The sequence below is a fragment of the Chiloscyllium punctatum genome, chromosome 18, assembly GCF_047496795.1.
Source record: "Chiloscyllium punctatum isolate Juve2018m chromosome 18, sChiPun1.3, whole genome shotgun sequence".
Lineage (NCBI taxonomy): Eukaryota > Metazoa > Chordata > Chondrichthyes > Orectolobiformes > Hemiscylliidae > Chiloscyllium > Chiloscyllium punctatum.
The window spans coordinates 12,203,626-12,216,271 of NC_092756.1; the positions used below are offsets into that span (position 1 = coordinate 12,203,626).

The 12,646-nt window shown below is 45.4% G+C and overlaps 1 non-coding gene across 1 annotated transcript; it reads right to left on the reverse strand.

Moving 5' to 3' along the window:
* Positions 1-364: 364 nt before the first annotated feature.
* Positions 365-446, reverse strand: trnas-gcu (transfer RNA serine (anticodon GCU)). Its single transcript has one exon. It is a non-coding gene; the product is annotated as a tRNA-Ser (tRNA).
* Between the last annotated feature and the right edge of the window lie 12,200 nt (positions 447-12,646).

A 12,646-nucleotide genomic window follows, 5' to 3' on the forward strand; every position in this document is an offset into this window, starting at 1 on the left:
GCTGTGCTCTTCTCACCATGATGAATTACTTCTACTCAACCTCCTTCAGATTTCATCTGACAAAACGTTCATTAAGAATCCCTTTGCATAAACATGCACTTCGCAGCTCTCGTTATTTGATTTTCCTGGATGTCTTTCATACGAAAAAACGTTCACAGCAACTTGATTTGCAAAAGGAAACCGCACTCCCTTTCATTATCCCAATGCAACCTACATTTCAATACAGTTTAGTCAACAGGCTCAGACCATTCTTTGAAATTTTGTAATAGTGTAAATGCGTATAAACTGACCATTAGCGTTCCAGTTTCAATATGACAGCTGTGATCATCTGAAAACAGCACCACGAAAATGCCGTTGATGACAGCGACGAGAGTGGGATTCGAACCCACGCGTGCAGAGCACAATGGATTAGCAGCCCATCGCTTTAACCTCTCGGCCACCTCGTCACAGATGCAGGAATGACTATGACCTTATGAATAATTGAATTGGGTAAATTATGCAGAGCAGCAGATATTTCTCCCTGGTGTTGGTAAAATGATAAATAACACAGTACGGTTCCAAGACTATGGTCTGACCCCTGGGTTGTGGGGCAAATGCACTCCCACTGTCACACTATGCACACAGTGATCTGAACAAAAATGAGGAAATGACTATGTAAGAAGGTCTGTTGAATTCTGTGAAGATTTGAAGCTTTCGGAATGAAGAACCCGAGACAGCAGGAGGTGTTCTTTCAATAAAGAGTTGGATAGAGCTCTTAAGGATAGTGGAATCAAGGGTTATGGGGATAAGGCAGGAAGAGGATACAGATTGAGGATGTTCAGCCATGTTCATAATCAATGGTGCTGCTGGCTCGAAGGACAGAATGGCCGACACCTGCACCTGTTATCTATTGTCTATTAAATTGCCTGTGAGGAATTGTTTTCCAGACTGGAGGAGAGTGCATAGTGCTCAATGTCATTATTCAGAACATCTAACTTCCGCTCAGACGTTTTTGACACGCACTTGTGTACAGAACAGACAATTTCAAAATCCAAAATAAGGCTAAACTGACAATTAAACTCAACAATGGAAAAACCTTGATCTGTATCATGTTCCTGGGCCGTGCGACACCAAGTCACTGTATGATCACAGCAATACAGTGAGCAAGTGTCAGAAGGAATATGAGTGCAGTGCCAGTGCGCATGCTGGGAGCAGCAGGTGACACAAGGGGAAGTGGATTTCCCACAACAGGAACACTTCCCAAACAGAGGACTGCAGTGGAAGAATTCAGAGGGGGTTTATATTTTGGAATTTGATGCCAGAGACACAATGGAGATCTGCCATTGAGCCTATTCAAGATGAAGATTTTAAGATTGCTACAGTTGTAAAACAAAATAAAAAGCTCATGGGTTAGTGAAGGCAAAAGATGAAATTGTACATTTCATCAATCTACCCATCTTTACAATAAGTACCTCACCACTTTCCTCACTCGGGGACAGAACCACTGGTGAAGATGATCATATAATCCCCGTTACTAGCCATGGAATCAGAGAAAGTCGGTTTCCCAAACGTTCAGGTAAAACAAGGAATGTGGAGGTAAGCATTAATGTGTTGCTCCTGTGCTGAAGGTGACCATTGCACGGTATCTCTGTTCCAGTACAGTGGGCTGTGCAGTGCCGAAGGTTTAATTTTGAGCCTCACATGGAGCAGCTTCAATTTGTCGTCGTGTTGAGGGATCCGGACAGAAGGTGATATTGAGCAAAGCCAAGTTTATGGGAAAATACCCGTGTTTTTGGATTGAGAAACAACCTTTTCTGGATAATGACTCCTTGATCAACAAACATACTGCAAGTGTCTAAAACATGAAGAGACATGTGTGTAGAGAGAGCCGAAGGTGATTTTTCAGCAGATGAATAACGTTTCCCATGTGCACTGCGTTAAATTCCGGGAAAATAGACATTGAACTGGTTTCATATTACAGAATTTGTTGCAAATTCACAAACGTTATTGCAATAATAAAAAAAGAAATCACATAGGACCGTTTGAATAGTGTATTGAACTGAATTTTGGTCTGAGCATATTTTATCTGAAATGGTGTGCTGCAGAGAAGTACAGAGGGTTAACAATACAAAAGGACAGAGTCTTCTTGGTGGATTTCTTGGGTGGAGTTAAGAATGTACGAAATATACATAGCATCATGTGAATGTGGTCAAATCTTTAAAGTAAGTGTTGCCTCTCCAAGTGACGATTCAATTCCTACTCATTTGGATATCACTTCCGTCTGCAGTTATTTTACGACATCAGCTCCATTTACAGAGTTTCACCTTGAATAATACGCCACACCTTACCAATCCATGAACTTTTTATACTCAGTCTTATTCAGTTGTACGTGTTCATGAAATATCTTTGTTTCTGAAGTCAACAAATTCTAAATTGTCACGCAACCACACTGACTTTCACTCAATGGTAAATTCTCTCCTTGAACGTTTGTTCGTGTATCTTTTAAAACACTGTGAAATCAGCTTCTACGTTTTATTTCTGGAAAGTCATTCACGATTTAAATAACTCTATTGAGTGGAAGAAACTCTCATCCAAACTTTCCTTAATCATTCACTAATGGTTTTCACGAGAAAGAGGGACTTTCCCCGATTTACTCATTCAAACCTCGCGTTATGTGAAAATCTCATTTGTTGACATCAAACTTGCGTGTTTCTGCTCCAGCATTTCCAAATCTCGTGAATAAATTCCTTCATTCTTTCTATCATCCCGTTTGTATCCTTTCTGATATTTTTATGTCTCAGTAAACAACGTCACTTTTCTTTCTAATATCTTGCTATCCAGGAAACAGCGCCTGTGCTCTTTCTAACTTCTTCACATGTTTTTGGTGAAGAATGAGGACAAGGATTATACACAATGTTCCCACTGAGAGTGACCAAAAGATTTTACAGTTACGCTATGAACTCTTTGCTTTTTAAATATGACGCCTCTATTTATAATCTCCAATAAGGTAAATTACTATCTAATCAGTTCATGAACATCGTCTCCATGAAGACGAGAATATTCTATGTCTTCCTTTCTTCTTCCACGGAATGTCTGAAAGGTTTGTAAGGCCAACATCTCTAAATCCCCATGTCCTGATCAGTCTCTGCTATTTCTAAAGGCGACTGAAGTTCAAATACTTCATAGGGTGTCTCCCATCATTCCAGTGCAGACTGGTTCTGGACAGTAAATGCTATCAATGAAGGCCACCGTGAATCTGAAATCAACAGTTTTCACATAGTAACTCTCGTAGCTATTGTGTATCGAATGTTCGTTTTCTTGTTCAATTTGTTCATCATTTCATGGGTCCCTGTGTTGAATTCTACTGAATGATTAATTAGTGAATGGAGACATTCCCTTCACCACTCAGTCGAAACTCCATGGAACATTGAAAGAATTTACTCATACGCTTCCAGAGGACAGTCCTGCCATTACTGGGATGAATCAGTGAAAATTGCCCACGTATCCTCAAAGGCAAGGATTTCATTTTCCATTTTAGCAGATCATTGCAGCACTGAATCCCATGTGTGCGTTCATTAAAACCAAAACCGTTGCAGCAAGAGTTTAAAACTAAGATTTTGCAATCTGCTTGCATTGTTTGTCCCAAAAATTACATTCCATATTATGGTATGTTTGTGGATGAAAGCACTTTCTGAATCTTGAGCAATTATATTTCAGTTTTGTCAAAACATTATCATTCGCTGTTCTCTCTTTCCCTTTCAGTTTCCCGTTTTATATCACGTATTTTATCAGTTTATCTTAAGTTTTCAATAATTTCAATCAATCTTCCTCCTGATCAGCAATCCGAGAGAATGCCACAATTTTGTCAATTTATATGCAGTGCAGCTGAGGGGCGCGGTGACCAAGTGGAAAAGCATTGGTCACGTGAAATAAAAGGAGCCGGCTGGTGGAATCTGGCTGTTCCATCACAGTCATATTTAAAACATTTAACGTAATCTTTAGCCAAATAATATTGGCAGAAAATAAGAAAACAAAAATGAAAAAATTGCTGATGTTGAAAATCAAACAAAAACAGACGTTGCTGGAATATTTCAGGACGTCTGGCAGCAGCTGTGGAGAGACGGACCCAATGGATGTGAAACGTTAACTGTGATTCATCTGCACAGATGCTGCCAGCACACCTGTGATTTTACAGCAATTTCTGTTTTTGTTTCAGATTGGCAGATTTTGTCGCAGTCCATGAGAACAGTGCTCATTAGAATCAAACAGACAGCATGGATCTGGTAGTGTGAAATGAGACAGTAATAATGAATGAGTGGAGAGTGTTGTACTGGAAAAGCACAGCAGGTCAGGCAACATTCGTGAAGCAGGAGAATGGACGATTTAGGCATAAGCCATTCATCAGGAATTAGGCTTGTGAGTCGGGCAGAGGAACAAAGCTGAAGCCAGGTGCCAACTCGCAGGCACCTCCTCCTACAGACCACGATCACAATCTCTCCTCCCCTCAACAAACTATCATAGAACATAGAACATAGAACATAGAACATAGAACAATACAGCACAGAACAGGCCCTTCGGCCCACGATGTTGTGCCGAACTTCTATCCTAGATTAAGCACCCATCCATGTACCTATCCAAATGCCGCTTAAAGGTCGCCAATGAATCTGACTCTACCACTCCCACGGGCAGCGCATTCCATGCCCCCACCACTCTCTGGGTGAAGAACCCACCCCTGACATCTCCCCTATACCTTCCACCCTTCACCTTAAATTTATGTCCCCTTGTAACACTCTGTTGTACCCGGGGAAAAAGTTTCTGACTGTCTACTCTATCTATTCCTCTGATCATCTTATAAACCTCTATCAAGTCACCCCTCATCCTTCGCCGTTCCAACGAGAAAAGGCCGAGAACTCTCAACCTATCCTCGTATGACCTACTCTCCATTCCAGGCAACATCCTGGTAAATCTTCTCTGCACCCTCTCCAAAGCTTCCACATCTTTCCTAAAGTGAGGCGACCAGAACTGCACACAGTACTCCAAATGTGGCCTAACCAAAGTCCTGTACAGCTGCAACATCACCTCACGACTCTTGAATTCAATCCCTCTGCTAATGAACGATAATACTCCATAGGCCTTCTTACAAACTCTTTCCACCTGAGTGGCAACCTTCAAAGATCTATGTACATAGACCCCAAGATCCCTCTGTTCCTCCACCTGACCAAGAACCCTACCATTAACCCTGTATTCCGCATTCTTATTTGTTCTTCCAAAATGGACAACTTCACACTTGGCAGGGTTGAACTCCATCTGCCACTCCTCAGCCCAGCTCTGCATCATATCTAAGTCCCTCTGCAGCCGACAACAGCCCTCCTCACTGTCCACAACTCCACCTATCTTTGTATCATCTGCAAATTTACTGACCCACCCTTCGACTCCCTCATCTAAGTCATTAATAAAAATTACAAACATCAGAGGGCCCAGAACTGATCCCTGCGGAACTCCACTTGTAACTGGACTCCATGCTGAATATTTACCATCTACCACCACTCTCTGACTTCGACCGGTTAGCCAGTTTTCTATCCAATTGGCCAAATTTCCCTCTATCCCATGCCTCCTGACTTTCCGCATAAGCCTACCATGGGGAACCTTATCAAATGCCTTACTAAAATCCATGTACACTACATCCACTGCTCTACCCTCATCCACATGCTTGGTCACCTCCTCGAAGACCATCCACAATCTCCCAGACCATCTCCCAGACCATCCACAATCTCATCATCTCTGGGCATCTCCCATCCACAACCTTCAACCTCATTGTCCATGAACCGCGCACTCCCCGATTCTACCTCCTTCCTAAGATTCACAAACCTGACTGCCCCTTTCGACCTATTGTCTCATCCTGAGAATGTCCCATCCGAATAATCTCTTCCTACCTTGAAACAAACTTCTCTTCCCAGTTCAGGAAATGCCCACTTACATTCGTGATACCCCTATGCACTTCACCTCCTCCAAGAAGTTCGTTTCCCTGGCCCCCAACGCGTCATCTTCACCATGGACACCCAGTCCCTGCACAAATCCATCTGCCATGACAGAAGTCTGCAAGCCTTCCATTTCGAAATCTCACACCATCCCAACCAGTACCTTTCCACTGACTTCCTCATCCAAGTGGCTTAACTGGTCCTCACAATCAACAACTTCTCTTTCCAATTCTCCCACTTCCTCCATCGAAACCCTCATAGGACCTAGCTATGCCTACCTGTTTGTCAGATACGCGGAACTGTTCATCATTTCGCAATTACACAGGCACCATCCTCCACCTGTTCCTCCGCTACATTGATGAATGTTTGGGACCACTTGGTGCTCCAACGAGAAGGTTGAATAGCTCACCAACTTTACCAACACCTTCCACTCCGACCTCAAATTTATCCGGATCATCTTGGCAACTTCACCCATCTTCCTGGACCTCTCCATCAGCGACCCTGGCGACTGACTAATTACAGTAATATACTACAAGCCCACCAACTCCCACATGTACCTAGACTACATCTCCTCCAAACCTATCTCGTGTAAGAACGCCATTCCTTATTCCCAATGCCTCCACCTCCAGCACACCTGTTCCCAGGATGACCAATTGCACCCCAGGAAGAGCCAGTTGGTCTCCTTCTTCCACGATCACAAATTGCCTTCCCACGTGGTTGACAGCGCCCTCACGTTCATCACCTCCATTTCACACACCACCACTCTTGAAGCCATGCCTCTCAACGCAACAAGGACAGAACCACCTGGTGCTCACCTTACACCCCCATCAAACTGCGCATAAACGCATCATATTCTGCCACTGATGCCACCTCCAAACAGACACCACCACCAGAGATATATTTCGCTGCCCAGCCCTGCCAACATACTGTAAAGACCATTCCCTTAATGAACCCTTCTTCAGGTCCACACATCCCCCCACCAGCCCACAACCCTCTCCTGGCACCTTTCACTGCCACCAAAGGAAGAGTGAAACTAGCAACCACACCACTCCCCTCACCTCAGCCAAGGCCAGAATGGACCATTCCACATCCATTAGAAATTCACCTGTACAGCTACCAATGTCATCTACTGAATCCGTTGCGCCCAGTGTGGTCTCCTCTGCATCAGGGAGACAGGAAACCTTCTTGCAGATCATTATAGAGAACATCTCTGCGACACCCGCACCCACCATCTTCACCGTCCTGTGGCTGAACACTTCAACTCCCCCTCCTACCCCATCAAAGACATCCAGGTCTTGAACCTCACCACTGCCAAACCGATACCACCCAACGCCTGGAGGAGGAACACTACACCTACCGGCTTGGGACCCTCACACCACACGGGATAAATGTGAATTTGAACAGTTACCTCATTTCCCCTACCCCAAGCCCAAGCCTTCAACTCGCCACCGCCCTCTCAGCCCAATCCATCACTGCAATATCTGACCTAATTTCTTTTCCCTCCTATTCATCTATCTATTGCTTTCCAGCTGTTTCCCCTCAACCCCACACCATTTACATTTATCTCTCAGCCCGACTCACATGCCTTATTCGAGATTAAGGGCTTAAGCCTGAAACCTGAATTCTCCTGCGCCTCGGATGCTACCAGATCTCCTGTGCTTTTATAGCATCACACTACCAACTCTGATCTCCAGCATCTGCAGTCCTTACTTTATCCTTGGAATTATCAATAACCTGAGAGTGAATATACCCCTCGATTGCAGTGATCACAGTGTGACTGAGTTTTCCATTTATTTTGGGTGAGGGCAGGCTGGATCTGAGACGAGCGCTTAACATCTAAACAACGGGAATGGTATCAGATCGCAAAGTTTGGGTGGACTGAAGTGAAGTGGAAAATTATGTCAGAAGATGGGTCAGTACAACTGCATCACATCACCCAGACTGTAAATGACACGCAGAAAGAGAAAATCAACTTCAGTGCAGGCACAATGACAGGTAAAGTGGAAAGGAGACAATACAACACACTGAGGTGCAGTGGAATTAGTTATGTGAAAGGATTCGATATATAAGTTACACCTTTACATATGGACTGCCCTCACATTGGACAAAGGAATTTCCTGCAGTATAACGGCGATATTTGCCTGTGACATCACAATGCTGAGAGACACTGACATAGTTTCTTCTGTAGCAGCGTGGCCTCGTAAAAGCATGATCGTCCCATCAACCAGAATTCAATACTTCAAAGCTCTCCTCTGCGCTGTACAACTTATTTGCTGCTCCTGTAGTCAGATCTTAATCGCTTCACTGTGTATCTTCTTCTGCTTCCTGCTTCATGGAAACACTTGAAACGTGAACAATTCCACTTTCCACTTTCACCAATCTTTTGCAACTCCCGAGTTGGCACAGGTACGAGTGACCGCTTGGCCTTCTCGAGCGCTCTCACTCTGGTATGATCTAAATGATAAAGTGGACTGTGTCTGATCTGCAGAATGTCCCCACGCGGGACAGTGCTGTTTATTCCATCCCCAGGGACTGAGGTGTCTCTATTGGCAGAATATTCAGCCATTTCCCTCCACTTGCAGGCATTATGATGGGATGTAAATGCGGATATGCTCTGAAGCTTCCTCTCACGGGTTCAATCAGGTGCAAGAGCCCTGCTGGAACTTAGCAACTTTGATTGCGAACTTCCTCCAAATATCATTTATTTGAGAGAAAGAGAAAGGTGCTGAGCTGGTGGGAAAGAGAGAAACGGGCCGTGGACTCTCTTCCCTCAGTAAAATGCAAATAAGTGCATTTTTGTGCTGCCCATTTGATGTTCAGAATCAATCTTCCCAGAACAATACAGCAGAAAGGCTTTTGATTTACAGGCGTCGGTTTCTTTGCTGCAATCGGGCATCAGTTAACATCTGAGTCCCAACTGTCCCAGATGAAGCGACTCCGAATGAAACCCTCACTCACTGAGAACCAACCCCACAGCTAGGTGCTGCGGGGCTGCAGGCAGTCCAAAGCGGAAAAGAGGATTAAAAACGAGCCATTATTTCTCCCTCAGCCACTCGGTCACAGAGACAGACAGAGGGACGGCAGAGACGTGTGACGTCATTCACGTGCCGACAGAAGCCGTTCAGCCCATCGAGTCCATGGTAAATCTCTATCGCTTGCTTCTCTCTGAGGTTATTCATCATCAGTGCTGCTTGTTCTAATATGAATGAACTGTATCTGTGTCGAAATGCTGTCTCCAGCAGACTGAACCACATGTCATTCACGGCTGTTCATTTCACTAGAGGACCCTGCTGTGTGACACAGCGTGGGGAAGAACTGCAAGGCTGTTAAAATAATGACTGCAGATGCTGGAAACCACATTGTGGATTAGTGGGGCTGGAAGAGCACAGCAGTTCAGGCAGCATCCGTGTATCTTCGAAATCGACGTTTCGGGCAAAAGCCCTTCATCAGGAATAAAGGCAGTGAGCCTGAAGCGTGGAGAGATAAAGCTAGAGGAGGGTGAGGGTGGGGGGAAAGTAGCATAGAGTATAATTGGTGAGTGGGGGAGGGGATTAAGGTGATAGGTCAAGGAGGAGAGGGTGGAGTGAATCGGTGGAACAGGAGATAGGCAGGTAGGACAAGTCCGGCTAAGTCTTGGGGACAGTGCTGAGCTGGAAGTTTAGAACTAGTGTGAGGTGGGGGAAGGGGAAATGAAGAAACTGTTGAAGTCCACATTGATGCCCTGGGCTTGAAGTTTTCCGAGGTGGAAGATGAGTCGTTCTTCCTCCAGGCATCTGGTGGTGAGTGAGCAGCGGTGAAGGAGGCCCAGGACCTCCATGTCCTAGGCAGAGTGCGAGGGGGAGTTGAAATGTTGGGCCACGGGGCGGTGTGGTTGATTGGCGTGGTTGTCCTGGAGATGTTCCTTAAAACGCTCTGCTAGGACGCGCCCAGTCTCCCCAATGTAGAGGAGACCGCATCGGGAGCAACGGATACAATAAATGATATTAGTGGATGTGCAAGTAAAACTTTGATGGATGTGGAAGGCTCCCTTCGGGCCTTGGACAGAGGTGAGGGAGGAGGTGTGGGCGCAGGCTTTCCACTTCCTGCCGTGGCAGGGGAAAGTGCCAGGATTGGAGGGTGGGTTGTAGGGGGCGTGGACCTGACCAAATAGTCACGAAGGGAACGGTCTTTGCGGAAGGCAGAAAGGGTTGGGGAGGGAAATATATCCCTGGTGATGGTGTCTGTTTAGACGTAGTGGAAATGTCGGTGGATGATTTGGTTTATGAGAAGGTTGGTAGGGTGGAAGGTGAGTGCCATGGGCGTTCTGTCCTTGTTACGGTTGGAGGGGTGTGCTCTGAGGGTGGAGGTGCGGGATGTAGACGAGATGCGTTGGATGGCATCTTTAACCACGTTGGAAGGGAAATTGCCGTCTCGAAAGAAGGAGGCCATCTGCTGTGTTTTGTGGTGGAACTGGTCCTCCTGGGAGTAGATCCAGCGAAGGCGGAGGAATTGGGAATACGGGATGGCATTTTTGCAAGAGGTAGGTTGGGAAGAGGTGTGGAAGTGGTAGGGTGGGAAGAGGTGTGCATCAGGTCAAATGTCCGTCACATTCGTGACTGTTGTTCTTATGTTTATTTCTTCTCTACGTGTGGTGAAGTAACACAGTGAGGGATCAATTACTGTTATCAGACATACATGTAGGGCCGTAATAAATGCTGAAGTTGTGAGATTCGAGCAGTGTTTATTAACATAGACCATTCACTGTTCGAAGCTCAGGCTCAGGAATTTGACAGAGAGCGAATTTGAGCAAAGGTTGAGCCGGGGCGTTTACCCCATGATGTAACACGAGTTTCTGCGGTTGCTTTGTTGTTCACCTCATTTCTGTGTCTTGCATCATTGAGGATTTTGAAGTTGTCCCCTCTATACAAAAGGCCCGTGCTTATGCAACATTGTACAAAAGATGCAGTCCAATAACAGCCGATGCTAATTCTGTCTACTTATCCAGATATTGACCCCTGGAAACAGTACTGTGCACTCTCCTCGAGTCTGGAAAACAACTTCCTCACATATAATGCTATATTCTCACTCTCATGGTGCTGTTCATTCCATCGGCTTCTGTTTTTCACAGAATCCGATTCAATCGATCTTGTCACTGTGTCATTTCTTTCCATGTGGTCAGATCTTGTGAACAGAACATCACAGTGGGAGTGCACTGGGCCCATAACCCAGAAGTCAGACCATACTCAGGGAACCGTATTCTGGTCTTGATCATTTCATGAACACCAGGAAGAGATATCTATGCTCTTCAAAATTTAATTACCTGTTTTAAGAAGAAAGGTAAATAGTTCCTGGTTCCTGCTTTTGTTACCACACGGACCAAGATTGTAAATGCTGGAACCAGTCGAGACTGTCCGCTCTCCCACATCCAACTTATCCCCAGGTTGTGTTAAGATGATGGTCTGAATCGCTTCCTTCTCTTCCCTGTCACTCTCGGATGATGTGAGCTGTGAAATCTTTGACGTGAAGTGGAGGCAACGTGGAAAAATGTATACACAGCAGGTGCGTGAGCGACGGGACTCGCTGCAGTAACATCCCATGCTGATTCAGACAGCAGAAGCCTCCCTGTGACTTCGAGAAGCACAGACACTGTTCCCGAATAATGGGGAGAGGTTCACTCTTTCCTCGCAGTTCTGCATTTTCTAGCTCTCTCCAGTGGCATTATTTGGCCAATGGTTCTAAAAAGAAGATGATTTCTTGTGCATGCACGATCTCCCTTTTCTACACCTTTCCAGAATTCCCATACTTCCCAGTCCCGCCAGCCCCCTACCCCGCTCCACACACCCATGTTTGATAGGGAGGTAGAGATCGCGTTCAAGCTGCTCGACACTAATACTGCGTGACAATGGAGGATGAGTTCGTCCAGTTCTCAATGAAGATCGCCCTGTTCCGGGAAAGCAGCTAGCACAGCCTCCTGGGAGAAGCGAGTCAGAATGGAAAGGAGCTGTTATTAAATCTCTGTGCTTCTTTCACGCCGAAACAGCAGAAATAGCCTTAGTTAACCAAAAACTCACCTGATTTCTGGTTACCACGTCTGGCGCCGTTCTGGCTCGTTTGTCTCGGGTGTGACATTGCTTCAGACAGGTGACATATGTGCGAGAGCTCTCGCGTTCACATTGCGGATGAGCCTTGGAATTTTGCACACTACTTCATTTTTGACTGTGAAGATATGATTTCGATGAGATCGGTTTCAGATAAAGATTCCAAAGCTTGAAAACATACACAAGCAAGTTCAAGAACCGCTTCTTCTCGGCCATTGCTGCTCTGAGAAATGGATTGTATAACTTGAAATAATGCTGAACTTGCCAATGTGGATTTTGCTGAGCGCACGTCCGATACGGAGTAACCTGAATTCCTAAGTCTGGCCAAATTTTGCTTTCCTCACGCTGTGATCTGCATGTCCTTGATGACTATGATCCGACTTTACCATCGCAAACAACGCTTTCCACTGTACTTAGGTCCATGTGACAATCAATCAAAACACAGTCATTTCCTCATTGCGTGGAGCCAGCAGAGCGCAGGTGGGCTGCATGGCCTCAGTCTGCAGTGTGACACATTTTGTGATTCTGATTGAAATTGCAAATAAAACAGCAGAATTGGGGAAGTTACACGGTGGTTATATTGACACGGCCGGGACACATATGTGCCACAGT